Below are 13,993 nucleotides of genomic sequence, written 5' to 3'. Positions count from 1 at the left end.
AAAGGTCTGGTGGAGCACCGACTGCCCATTAAAGCTTCGTACCGACCGCATAAGCAGGCCCCTAGGCGTTTCAACCCAGAATTACTACCGAAGGTAAAAGAGGAGGTCGAAAAGCTTCTTAAGGATAATTTTATTCGAACGTGCAGGTATCCAGAGTGGATCTCCAATATCTTTCCCATACCGAAGAAGAATAGGAAGATCCGCATTTGCATCGACTTCCGGAATCTCAACCTAGCGACTCCAAAAGACGAATACGTGATGCCAATCGCGGACATGCTCGTAGATTCCATGGCGGGATACGAAATCCTATCCTTCATGGACGGTTACTCAGGATACAATCAAATATATCTGGCCGAAGAGGATACCCATAAAATGACCTTTCGTTGCCCCGGAGCAATCGGAATCTTCGAATGGGTTGTTATGCCTTTCGACTTGAAGAATGCTGGAGCGACCTACAAGAGAGCGATGAACGCAATTTTTAACAATCTAATCAACGCTAGCATGGAAGTATACATAGACGACGTGGTCGTGAAATCCCGAGCCTTCGACCGGAACCTATTAAACCTTTCCAAAGCATTCACACAGATGAGGCAACACCTCCTACCGGCTGACCTATGGACACGATGCCGTACTCCAATTGGAAATTACGGTATTATCGCTCCGGACTTTGTAGATGAACGGACTCTCGATGGAAGAAAATGACCAAGCACTGGTGCAGGAGCTTGATGCGTTACCCCGAGAGAGGTTGCAAGCACTCGAACATACACGAGATCAAAAGAAAAAAATATAAAGGGCTTTCCAAAAGCACGTTAGACCTCACATATTCCAGGAAGGTAATATAGTTTGGAAGGTCATTCTTCCGGTCGGGCCGAAAGATCCGAAATTCGGAAAATGGTCACCCTCATGGGAGGGACCATTCATTATATCTGCCAAGACAACCGGCGGTGCATACAGATTAATGGAACCCGAAGGAAAAGAGTCGAACACGTTCATCAATGGAAAATACCTCAAGCGATTCTATCCGTCTATTTGGGATTTAGAATAGGAGATGACTCCATGGTTAGTTCACGAACAAAACGACTCCCTCCGTCACTTATAGACCATCACAAAAGGAACCAAAAACAAAAAGAGAGGGGAAGATTCAAGTCAAAGTTACACATACATGGAATAAGTTAATGGTTCACAGGAGAGTCACTCGAACTTGCATCATGTGTGACATGAACATCTACGAGCCCAATACTAACGGCGGACGTACCCGAGACCGGTGGGTTAGGCGCCATCCTGGCAGCGTACGGATCCCTAGCCACAGCAACTAGCATGGGAGCAAGACGACCGGCAAAATCTGAAGTCCTAGGGCGCGAAGAAGCCCGTAAGGCCGTCACACTAAGCCATGCCAGACGCAGCTCCTCTAGCCCCCGCTTAGCCTGTTGGAGATTCTTCTCGAAAACAAGTTTTTTTCCGTTGAGTCCAGACAGGGGTTCATCCAAGGCCCTCACGCGATCGTACATTTCCATCCTTCGAGCAGTCCTGGAGGCAAGACTCGTGGCTACTCGTGCCAATTCAGGTGGGATCTCTCTCAGACGCTCCTCGATCTTACTCAATTCGGCACGTAAAGCTTTTTCTTCGGCATGGAGACCCTCTATATATGTTGTTTCATCCTCAGCGCGCTGTTTCTCGTCCAGAAAGCTCCGAGCACAAGCCCTTTTTTTTCCGTTTCCAGGGCCACCAATTCTTTGAGTTTGCTGTCATTCATATCGCGAACACCCTGTAGCATCTTCAGGCGTCCGGAAATTTCGCCCAAGTCATATGCAAGTTCCTCCAGCTGCTTGCGATGAGGCAGGCCCAGTGACAAAGAAGCAGCCGCAGTAAGAACAGATGCCTGCAGGGTGTCCAGAACGACCGAATCCTCCGGCAGGGCAGATTGATACCCATTAAAGGGATCCAGACCTAGATCTTCGAAACTGGCTGGGGCAGAGGCGTCGGCAACAAGGCTTTGGGCAAAGTATGCTTCCACGTCAGCAGGGACAACTTTCGGAGCTAAAGGAACAGGTGGAGAAGGCGTCCTGATGGGCTCAAGTCTGGCTGAGACAGGGGAACAAACCCGGGCTGAATAAACCGATCCTCCCGGAGTTGTAGTTCTATGTGAAACTTGCGTGCATTTACCAAGTTAGAAGCCGATTCCAGGAGCTAATCATAATCAGTTGTTAGACTTTTACCTGGAAAGACAGTGGAGGGAAGGCAGATCGTTTAGCTGACTTAGCGACGGTCTCAGAGCCTGTTCCCGCACGGAGAACCTGCCAAGGAGGGTCATCAGAATGCCTTCCCTACATAAATATGAAAGGAAGGAAGAATGAAGCATACTTGAGCCGGAGACGTCCAGGAAGGTGAGTCTGCAGTTGGAGCAACAAAGGACACGGACGTAGCTTTCTTGGGAGGAATATGCGAAAGACCAACAATCATAAGGCCTTTGTTTCCTCGAAAAGGAAACTCATTGTTCAAAATACCTAAAAGGGTGGTGACCGAGCTGGCTGTTTGGCAGGGGGATTTGGCCGCAACTTGGGCATGGCTGGCTTTGATATCAGCCTTCGGGAACGGCGAGTGGCTGAAGGTGGCGCGGATGGGGCACCCGTCACAAGAGGAGTACCTGTGATTGAAAGAAAAAGGATCGGTCACGACCCGTCTTCGGGCTATGCAATAGCGAATAAGTAAAATACCTATGGCCGAAGATATGAATACTTTCTCCACCTCCAGGGAAACAGCGGCATGCGACTCTTTACCACCTGAATGCTTATCATCCGGACTGATCAGGGACCGCCGAAGAGCTGCCACATTCGAGTGAACCAAAAACTCGGCCCACCAGTCATTGAAAGAGGGCAACGTGCTTGGATTAAAAGCATAGGATGAATGTGGAAGTTCCTCTATATCACGGATATAAGCATGTCAATCATTGAAAAGGGACGATCCCAAAGTCTAACCCGTGGTAAGGGGGTGGTAGAAGGTAACCAAACAGAAGGATCTCTTGAACCAAACCGAATTGGCGCGCACAGTACTGAGGCTGGTAAACTTCCCCTAGCAAGAGATTGTATCGAGAGGCTACAGATATTCCCCCGACTAAAATGCGAGCAGTAAGACTCTTGTTCCAACATATGGAGCTAGAAAAGTCGGTGGTGACAGCGATAGAAGCATCACGAGACGTAAAGAAACCAGACAAAGGGCTGAAGTCGGCCGAAAGATCGATTGGTCTCGTGTATGAGGGAGTAGGTGATCGAATGGAGATTGCCTTGAAAAGAGGGATATGATGCCAAATGAGGACCAAAAGCTATGAACGGCTGGGAGGGGAGTTCACAGCGCGGGCTGATTAAATTCGGAAAATATAGTCGCGCCCATAACTCAAGAAACCATAGAGGGCCTGCTCCGACCGGTTCGCGGGAAGAGGAGACAGCGAGCTTCCCTAGGAATTCGTTTACGCCATGGCATAACAAACCCAAGAAGTACGAGGCTAAATCTATCTCCGCACCAGACATAAGGACGTGCACAATCGGGTCCACCTCCCGGACAAATCCTTTCGACGCACAACAAACGAAATACTTGCTAAACCAAAACATAAGGAAGGCATTGTGTTCCAAAGACTCAATGGGGCCGGAAAGCATATTTGACGCAATAAAATGACTCACGGTGGTGTTGCTATCATAGGCGATTGGAATCGGTAATCGTTCGGGTTTACATGATGGGGATAAAGAAGGTTCTACCCTTTCCGAATGAAGGCCTAAAATCGCGACCACATCTAACACGGTTGGGGCCAGGATCCCAAAGGTAAACACAAATGCATTTATACTGGGGCTCCAAAAACACAAAAGGGATTTGATCATAAGATTATCGCGAGGGGTAAAATCAGTACACACAGACAACATATCCCGAATGTCCCAAGTTTGCCATTGCGCCCCATATAAAGGATCTAGTCTATCTTTCCAAGACTTGAACTCCGAAATACTACTAGGGAGCTGAAAAATACGGGAAGGAAATCAACAAGATTGAACCAAGATTGGGCTAGCAAGAGCTTACCCCCGCCGAAGGCGTCGAAGGAACCCTCTGGCAACTCGTCTCGATCTTTCGCGAAGGGCGCGAGCCCAAACCGAGTACCGCCGGACGACGAGGGGGCCCTCCCGGAGCACGTCGGAGGAGGATGGCCGACCTGAGCGCCCGGCTTCGACCTAGACATTGGAGCTCCCCCCGTGGCGAAAAAAAAAAATGTGGGTAACCCTCGACAGTGTCCCTCCGCCGGCCGGTCGCCGGAATCGCTGAGAACGCCGCCTGGTTGTTTCGTCGGAATGGACCCAAGGGCCACCGCATCCTGTCTCCAGAACAGAGAAAATGAGTTTACCGGCAAAGAGATGGAGCTGTAGGGAAGAGCGATGAGGGCAAGGGTTTCTTTCGCGAGTGGAAAGGGAGAGAGTAAGTGAGGAGTGAAGTTTTTGGGGAAACACAAAGAAGACGGGAAAAGTGCCAGCTCGCGAATCCAGATTAAGAAGATTACAAAACTATCCGGGTATCAAATGAATTTTACCCGAAATAATTTTATAGGGGGCATTTGTACACTCTAAAATTAAACCGGGCCCCGCCCAAGTGGGAGCCCAGTCCTGGGGATATGGTCCATAAGAAGGCCCAGATCAGTAAAATACGTGGTCAACGGAGAAACAGATAAAACATAATTTGAAAGTAAGAAGAGGTTGGGGAGGTTGGAGAAAAATGAGGGATAAGAGCCTTATCCGAACAAGATTAGGGGAATAAAGGAAAAAGGAGGTGGAAAGACGCCATGGATCATCAATTCATCTTCTTCTACATTAATTTTTTCTCTGCAATTTTAATTTGCTGCATTTTTTTCAGATTTCTACAGTTTTTTCCCGTTAATTCCAATTTAATTTTTTCAGCATTCATTCCAATTTTGTCTACTTTCTTCGTTAATTTTTCGATTATCGCGAGATAGCCCGGATCCTTTCTGGAGGAGGCTGGGGAACCCTACGATTAAATCAATTCCGACAGGTTTTTTTGATTAAGCCGTCGGTGGCGATTTTTTGACGACAACAACTTTCTTTGTTATCTTTTCGGTTTTTATTATAACGAGATGTGTTATATTTATTAGAAAATACAGTCATATGTTATCTTAATCAAGAACTCATTACCTCTACAAAAATAATAAATAAATAATTGTTTAATTAGTTATAACTAAAAATTAAAAATATAAAATTTTAAAATTTAAAATTTATCAATAATTTATCTATACATATACAAACTCAAATTTATTTCAAGATCACAATTCACCTTCATATTTTTCAATATATTTTTTATATATCTAATTTCAATATTTAAAGTTTTTAAAATTTTCATATTCAATTTCTTTTCATCTAGCTTTTTAATAAAACTATCGAAAACAAAACAATATTATGATAATATATTAATATGAGTTTATTTCAATTATTCATATTTTTAAATATCACTAATTTTATAAATTTGAATAATTTTAAAATTTCATAGTATAAAATAATATTATTATAGTTTATATAAATTAATATTTTAAAATTTGAATATAATATTATATAATAAATATGATTTATATATTATTAGATAATAAAAATATGTAAAAAATAAATAATTATTATGAATTTTATAAAATTGTAGAGATAATGATGGGGTGCGATGTTTTAACTTTTGTCTTTATTCAAAAAATAATACATATATAATTATTAAAACTTGAATATTAATTTTAAAATCGGGCTGGCCAATTCCATAACATCTATTAAGCTTAAAAGAAGAATTCTGGTATGCCATTCTTGTTGTTGCATTCAGCCCGTCGATTAGTAAAAAGAGTAGCCACTTCGAAGATATCACACGGCTGGATCCCAAAGTCAGATAGTAGTACCAAGGAAAAGTAGAAGTAGCATACATACTTTCTTCAGTAAAAAACTGAAGATACATATAATTAATTAATTGATTTGATGTACCTTCAACAACTGTGGAAGCAGTGGTTGTCGAATGTTGAGATCAACCACTTTCTATGCGTATATATCGAAAGTATAAAATATGGTTTTTTAGCAACACTTTATGTTTAAGAATAATACGACGAAGCTTGTTTTCTTATCATTATTGTGTCTCTGTGCTGGTCCTAGTTTCGCAGAGTACTTGTTGCCACCTGAAATACCGAAAGAAGTATTGTGCACTGCGTACTAAAAAATTTGAAAACAAAAAATAATCATTTCGCACTCGAAACAAAGATATAATATCATGTTAATATATGTACGTACCTTTGCCTTTCCGGAGAGTGGTCGTCGTCATCTTTGTTTTCGTCCTTGTTGCATTCAATTGGTCGATTAGTGACTCTCTAGGCGCTATAAATGAAATGTCTGTCCAAAGTCACCATCGTCAAAGCAATCATACTAAGGCATTCAACATGGTTGTATGGTCATAACATCAACAGTTTTCACAATCTACACAATATGGATTAGGCAACATTAATCAATCGCCTAGAATTGTGGAAGGTTCTCAAGATTCTAAAGTTGGTGATGGTGGGAAAGAGCTAGCTTAGTTCTTCATGAGCGAAATAGTACTAGTGGGTTCTATTCGATGGACTGAGTTATCTTGTGACAACCATATGCTATCCAAGAGAATATTCCATATTACATGGAATCGATTCTGGAAAATTTTTGGGATATTTTTCAAAAAACCAAAACACTTCAAAAACATCTGAGAACACATTAAAATTTGTTCAGGTAGCTAATATATATATACAAATGCAGAAAACAAAGGAAAATGGAAAGATCAATACAAACTTTCTGAATATCAGCCAAGACTCTAGGAAACAAGACGATCACTCGGTCTCACTCTCTCTCTGTGCAGTTGTATAAATGACAATTTAATTATGAAATGGGGGGAGAAAAAGGGAGCTTTGGTTTTTTGTATTATTGGAAGAAATTAAATATTTAGAAAAGTGTTTATGTTGATATTTGGGTTTAAATTTGTGGAGCATCTAATTACGATACTTTAATTTGATTAAGATTTTATTGGCGCCAAACCCCTTATTCCATCCAATAGTAACTAACATTCCTCAGTAGTGTGCCTTCCTTTAAATATATATATGTATATATGTATATATTGTTGGGTGTGTGTGAAAGAGGAGAGAAGATAAGGGAAATGAAAAGTTTTGTGTTCCACATGGGGAACATAAACTTACTCACCCATATATTAACTTATCACTCCATTAAGTAATGAATGACAAAATTGGATTGGGTTTGGGTTTTATGGCTTTGGCTTAGACTTGTGTTTGAGTCTATGCTTAAGATATATATAATATATCTATATATCAAAGATGAGCCTTGGGTCGAGGGGCTCGTGGGCTACGTGGGCCAAATCCAATTTTACAATTTCGAAATTTAATTTTGAATTTTGAATTTGAATGATAATTGACTAATTCAAGTCAATTATTGGATAAATGGAGTTTGTTAATACATGTGTTAATGGGGTATAACAACCTTCCTCATTGCAACGGAAAGTCACATCATCAACAAAATCCTACATTAATTCTATAAAAACTGAACTTTTTCTTTTAAGCAAAAACCCTCCTTGAAAATTTTTTTCTCTCGTAGGAGTTCCAGATACCAAAAAATTTTCTTTGCAATCAAAATATCCTCCGAAAAATTTTTCTGTTTCTTAATTCGGTTCGCAGAATCTGCATTTCCGTTCAATTCATTCTATCATGGGAGGCGATCGGTGGTGGCCGAATTCGCTTCAAGGAAATTGCGTCTCACGCGAGGCTCGGATTTATCTGAATTTGATATTCGAAATCGTTATCAGAATTGGTGATTTGATTTTGTCACCACATCTCAGATTCATTATTAATATTCCAACATTCTTGAATCGAATTCACGTTGGTGGAATCTGCAATGGCTGACGAAATTCCCTTTATCCACAATCAAATCGTAGTTGCCCAGGTCGTACCTAAAGATGAAGCGATGATCAGCACGATGAGCGATCCTAACAGAAATCTGAACGATCTGAATGATGACATTCAGAATGGTGCTGACGGAGACGAGAATGGAGAGGTGAATTCCAGCGAGTCACACACTCCCGCTCCTATTGTTCCGTTATCTCAACCACCCCGCACAACCGGTGAAGTTGTTGAAATTGCTGCTGCCAGGCGTGAAGCGTGCGAGGCGGCCAGGAGGGCTGCTACAAAACATACTGCGTAGGCCAGCATACGAACAGGCCTTCAAGGCCTCAATGGAGGGGGCGCAGCCTGCTGTTGCAACCACCAACCAGCTTGTTGCTGGACTACAGAAACGGCATCCTGTTGATGCCCGACTAAAACAACCTGCTGTTGTTATGTCTCGTCCGCAACGTATGGCTGTAGGACTTGCGCAGGGTCTTGTTATGTCTATTGGACAACAACTAGACGATTTGGAGGGTATATAGCCTATTTCTGTAATGGACGATGCAATGCAGCCTGTTGCTGCAACTTTTAGGCAGTCTGTTGCTGCAGCAGCCGATAAGCTAGAAAAATTCAACGGGCACAATTTTAAAACGTGACAGCATAAGATGTTGTTTTATCTGACCACGTTGAATCTAGCTGATTGGCTGACGGAGGATGCACCTGTTGTGCCTGAAGGATCCTCAGAAGAACAGAAAGCATAAATTCTGAAGGTCTGGAACCGTTCAGACTTTATGTGCAAAAATTATTTACTGAACGGCCTGAGCGACTCCCTGTAGGTGTCTACCGGCATACGTTAACGGCTAAGCAGCTGTGGGAGATGCTGGAGAAAAAGTACATAACCGAGGATGCTGGTGCAAAGAAATTTATCGTCGGTTGGTTTTTGGATTTCAAAATGGTCGATGGAAAAAATGTTACGAAATAGCTTGATGCGTTTCAACTGATTTTTCATGAGATCTAGGCTGAGGGGAAGGAGCTAAGTGAAGCTTTTTAAGTGGCGATGATAATTGAAAAAACCACCTATCTGGAGTGATTTCAAAATTTCCTTGAAATACAAACAAAAGGAAATAAATATGGCGAGACTGATTAATCGTCTTCAAACTGAAGAGGAGCATAGATTGAACCTGGCAAGTAGGGGACATCTGATACTCGGCAGCAAGGCCAATGTAGTCGAGCACAAAAAACAAGGCTCTCGTTTCAAGACAGCTCCGAGGAACAATGAGCAGCCAAGAAAGAACTGGAAGCTAACGGACAAGGGAAAAGAGAAACCGAAGCCATATAACGGTGTTGAAAAGGCAAGGAGTTCCTTCAAATGTCCTGTTTTAATTGCAGAAAGGTGGGACACCATTCGATAAACTGCAAGGCACCAAAAAGAAAGAAAGAGACGAATCAGGCACACGTCGTTACTAAAGATAAAGAACCACTCGACCTGACATGTGTTGTCTCTAAGGTAAATCTGGTGGGATCAAACAAAAAACGATAGTCGCTCGACATGGGAGCAACTGGCCATATCTGCATGGACATCAATCAGTTCTCTTCATTCAAGCGTGTTGAAGGAGAAACAATGTACATGGGAATGTTGCTCCTGCGGAAGTCAAGCGAAGAGGAAATGTGCTTCTGAAGATGACGTTCGGAAAATTTGTGACGCTGACCAATGTCTTCTATGTGCCAGCGATGGCGAAGAACCTAGTCTTGGAGATGCTCCTGATGAAACACGGCTTTAATATTAATATGAATGGTGATAATTTTGTTTTGCGTAAATCTGGAGTGTATATGGGCAAAGGATATGTAGAGAATGGATTTTTGAAATTTTGTATTTGACAGTTATTGAAAATAATAATAATAAGTTTGCTGCTTATATTGTTGTATCCTCTACTTTATAGCATAGTCGATTGGGTCATGTTAATTATGATTCAATTCGTCGATTAATTAACTTGAACCACATTCCAAATTTGAATTAAATAAACATAAATGTGAAATTTGTGTTGAAGCAAAAAAAACTCGATCGTCTTTCCACGATTCACCGTGAAACTGAACCACTCGAATTAATTCACGGTGACGTATGTGATTTAAAATTTGTACAAACACGAGGTGGTAATAAATACGTTATCACATTTATTGACGATTGTACAAAATACCGTTTTGTTTACTTACTTAAGAGCAAAGACGAGGCATTAAGTAAATTCATTTTGTACAAAAATGAAATGGAAAACCAACTTAACAAACGAATTAAACGAATTCGAAGTGACAGAGGTAGAGAATATGAAACTTCGACCGGTGATTTTTGTGCACAAAATGGAGTGATTCACGAAGTTACTCCACCTTACTCACCTCAATCAAATGGCGTTGATGAACGCAAAAATCGCACATTAAAAGATATGATGAATGCAATGTTGTTAAGTTGTGGACTACCCTAAAACATGTTGGGGGAGGCAATTTAAAGCAGTAATTATCAACTTAACTTAATACCTCGGAAAAAGATGGAGAAGACTCCTTGTGAGCTTTGGAAAGGTCGAAAACCATCTTATAAACACCTTCGAGTGTGGGGGTGTCTAGCTAAGGAATCTCTTCAAAGCTTGGTAAACCCTCTTACATTATTCTCATCTAAGTTGTGTATCCATCAAGTAAATAAACGAGACTATATATACTAAATGACAAATTAATCTAAGCCACACATCTTAAGTGGCAAGCTAATCTAAATCACATATTTTGATTAAGAAGATCAAAGGATCACAACCTCCAAGCAAACAAGTAGCTTCAACCGTGTCCGGGTTGCAATCGGTCCATCTAAGGTCGGGTTCGGGTGATCCGGAGCCATGTCACTAAGGTAGTGGTGCCACCTCCCAAACATGTGAGAATCGGTCCAAAGACAGTGGACTGCATTTTCATAGGATATGCACATAAGAGTACTGCCTATCAATTCTTAGTATTCAATTAAAAAAATTTGAATATCCCAAAGAATACGATAATGGAATCAAAGAATGTATCATTATTTGAAAATGTGTTCCCTGCAAAGGCAGGCGCTGAACTTAGTTCGGTCAACTGAGAACACGAAACTGTGGACCAAGACCAAGATCGAATAGAAATGTTTGAAACTAAATCTGAACCAGGTCAGAAACTTGAGCTCAGAAGAAGCAAACGAGCATAAATTGAAAAGTCGTTTGAAAATGAATAATTTACTTATCTCCTTGAAAACGAGCCTCAAACATATGCTGAGGCTATGAGGTTTGCTGAAGCGTCTTTCTGGAAAGAAGTTGTAAAAAGTGAAATTGATTCTATTATTCAGAATCACACTTGGGAACTTGTGGATCTCCTACCTGGTTTGAAACCTCTTGGATCAAAGTGGATATTCAAGAGAAAATTAAAACCAGACGGTAGAATAGACAAATACAAGGCTAAACATGTAATCAAAGGCTACAGGCAACAAGAAGGCCTAGATTACTTTGACACATATTCTTCTGTCACGAGAATAGCATCCATTAGGATGATCCTTGCGATAGCTGCTCTGCGGAATCTTGAGGTGCATCAAATAGATGTAAAAACGGTCTTCTTAAATGAAGATCTTGACAAAGAGATCTACATGGAACAACTGGAAGGCTTTCAGTTTCAGAAAAGGAAAAGAAAGTTTGCAGACTTGTGAAATCATTGTATGGACTTAAACAAGCTCTAAAGAAATGGCATGAGAAATTTGATTATACCATGATAGATAGTGGTTTCATAATCAATGAATGTGACAAATTTATATATGTAAAGACCATTGAGTCAGGTTACGTGATAATATGCCTTTACGTAGACGATATACTTATTGTTGGTAGCAACGAATATATTTGTTAAGATCAAGAGAACCACAAATGATTTAATTTTAAGTCAAACTCATTATGTAGAAAAAATCCTCAAATAATTCAGTAAGGATGATATAGGAATAGCGAGAACTCCGCTGGACACACGTATGCATTTATCCAAGAATCCTGGAGAGGGTGTATTCCAAATCGAATACGCTCGGATAATTGAAAGCTTAATGTACGTGATGAGTTGTACTAGACCCGACATAGCTTATGTTATAAACAAGTTGAGTACGTATACAAATAATCCTAGTCGCGAGCATTGGAAAGTCATCGTTCGTGCACTCAGGTACTTACGGTACATGCGAGATTACGGGCTGCATTATAGCAGACATCCAGCTGTAGTAGAAGGCTATTCAGACGCCAATTGGATATATGACAATCTCAATTCGAGATCAACTAGTGGATATGTGTTTACACTAGCGGGTGCAACAATATCTTAGAAATCCTCAAAAACAAACAATTATTGTCAAATCCACAATGGAATTTGAGTTCATTGCATTGGATAAAGCTAGAGAAGAGCGTAATGGATTCGCCACTTTCTCGAGGACATTCCAGAGTGGGACAAACCTGTCTCTTCCATAACCCTTTAATGCAATAGTAAATATGCTATTGGCAGAGCAGAGAGTATAATGTACAATAGAAAGAGTCGACACATTCGTTGTCGACATAATTCAATAAGACAACTGATCATAACTAAGGTTATTTCGATAGACCATGTTGCGTCAAAAGATAACCTACCGGATCCGCTAACCAAAGGGTTAAACCGTTATGCAATTTACAAACTAACTAGAAGAATGTGACTCAAGCGTGCTGAAATATAAGTCTTATAAAGAAAAACCCAACCTAGAAAGATTAGAGATCCCAAGAACTACGTTCAATAGGACAACCTCCCTATAAGACTTATGTGCGTCACTGTGGCGGCTAATAGCCTCAACTCATTCCTGTCAACAAAAGGTGACAGCGTAAGGAGGATAGTAAATGATTGCTTTAATAATCACTAAAAAAAATTGTATTACTCGAAAACTTAGAAAGATCACCTATGTGAGAAAGAAGTGGAGCCGCTTCAAAGGAGAACTGCTCAGACTCAGTTCTTTAGAAACTCTTGCAGAACCAGGACGGACTCCATGGCTAAAACGGACCAAACTATGAGAACCAAACTAGGTACATGAATTTTGTATCAATATATAACCCACTTACTAAAATACTGAACAGTTCAAGGACAACGTGTCCACTGGACAGTTGGTAAACACTACGTACTGATCACAGGAAAGTTCAAAAGGAAACCTACTTATCCTATGCAGAATTCATTTATTTCTTTGAGTCATTGTCATTTCCTCTTTCATGTGGGGGATTGTTGGGCGTGTGTGTGAAAGAGGAGAGAAGATAAGGGAAATGAAGAGTTTTGTGTCCCACATGGGGAACACAAACAAACTCACCCAACTATATTAACTTATCACTCCATTAAGTAATAAATGACAAAATTGGATTGGGTTTGGGCTCTATGGCTTGGGCTTAGGCTTGTGCTTGGACCTATGCCTGAGATATATAATATAATATATCTATATATCAAAGATGGGTCTTGGGCCTTGGGGCCGGGGGCTCGTGGGCCAAGCCCAATAATTTAAATCCAATTTTACAATTTCAAATTTTAATTTTGAATTTTGAATTATAATGATAATTGACTAATTCAAGTCAATTATTTGATAAATGGAATTTGTTCATACGTGCATTAGTGGGGGTGTAACAACCTTCCTCCTTACAACGGAAATTTACACCATCAACAAAATCCTACATTGATTCTATAAAAACTAACATTTTTCTTTTAAGCAAAAACCCTCTTTGATTTTTTTTTTTTCTCTCGTAGGATTTCCAGAAACCAAAAAGTTTTCTCTACAATCAAAATATCCTTCGGAAAATCTCTCTGTTACTTAATTTGGCTCACGGAATCTGCAATTCCGTTCAATTCGTTCTATCTTGGGAGGCGATCGGTGGCGGCTGAATTCGCTTCAAGAAAATCGCGTTCCCACGCGAGATTCGGATTTATCTGAATCTGATATTCGAAATCGTTATCAGATTTGGTGATTTAATTTTGTGGACACATCTCGGATTCGGTATTAATATTCCAACATAAATACATATATATCTTAATTGGATATATAATATCTCATAT

This window comes from Andrographis paniculata, unplaced genomic scaffold (assembly GCF_009805555.1).
Source record: "Andrographis paniculata isolate CXL003 unplaced genomic scaffold, ASM980555v1 Contig38END, whole genome shotgun sequence".
Lineage (NCBI taxonomy): Eukaryota > Viridiplantae > Streptophyta > Magnoliopsida > Lamiales > Acanthaceae > Andrographis > Andrographis paniculata.
The sequence above is the reverse complement of the archived record's forward strand: the minus strand, read 5'-3'. Positions refer to the sequence as shown.